This window comes from Penaeus monodon, chromosome 22 (assembly GCF_015228065.2).
Source record: "Penaeus monodon isolate SGIC_2016 chromosome 22, NSTDA_Pmon_1, whole genome shotgun sequence".
NCBI classification, from domain to species: domain Eukaryota; kingdom Metazoa; phylum Arthropoda; class Malacostraca; order Decapoda; family Penaeidae; genus Penaeus; species Penaeus monodon.
Window position 1 is genome coordinate 21,272,108 of NC_051407.1, and position 786 is coordinate 21,272,893.

Sequence of the window (786 nt, forward strand, 5' to 3'; positions counted from 1 at the left end):
GCAACTCTGAATTGGACTGGTGCAGCTTGTTGAGATCATTCTCAAGCTATACTGTCCTTAACAATTTTTACAGCCTGACTTTTAACAAACCCTTTAGTAAAGTAATGGCAACCTAATGGCTATATATAAAATTAATTAAATCTTGCCACCTATATGATGGACCATTATGATCACACTGTTATTTATGCTGAATACTGGAAAGCTGATGTAATAAAATCTATATAGCTAACTTGAAGCTGGAAAAAAATGTTGTTCTCTACACAATCCAGAGGATTGTCACAAGTACCTACTATGCATATTAGTAAAATTCAAAGTTCATGACTCAATCCAAGGTAAAGTTCCACAAAAATTTACATTCATTACCTACAGAAATAAATAAGAGACATCTTCACACTGGCTCTTCCACATCTTTGGCACTCCAAACCTCTGCCACATATATTAAGAAAGAGTTTGTAGACCTCCTTAGCAATTTATCGTCAAATTTATAAGGCACAGATTTTATTGTCCTTCACTGGAGTTTGGAAGTCATGCATACTACAGTGATTCTTGACACTGCATTACCATGGTGATGGACATATAACTATAGGTCTTCCATCACAAATCACAGCTTGTTTATAGAGAATTTGGAATGAAGAGAGCAACTATACATAAAAGAAAATGTTCTACTTTCAGAAACAGATAGCATGTCTTGTAAAAAATTATCATGAAACCTACAATATATTATCAAAACACAATAAATGTTCCCCCATTAAAGTTAATTTAACATTTTGGTATTTCTAATTCATT

The 786-nt window shown here is 33.0% G+C and overlaps 1 long non-coding RNA gene across 1 annotated transcript in view; it reads right to left on the reverse strand.

The window, feature by feature from the left end:
• The window catches only part of LOC119586986, an 8,137-nt gene that overhangs the window by 2,013 nt on the left and 5,338 nt on the right, over positions 1-786 (reverse strand). The window lies entirely within an intron of this gene.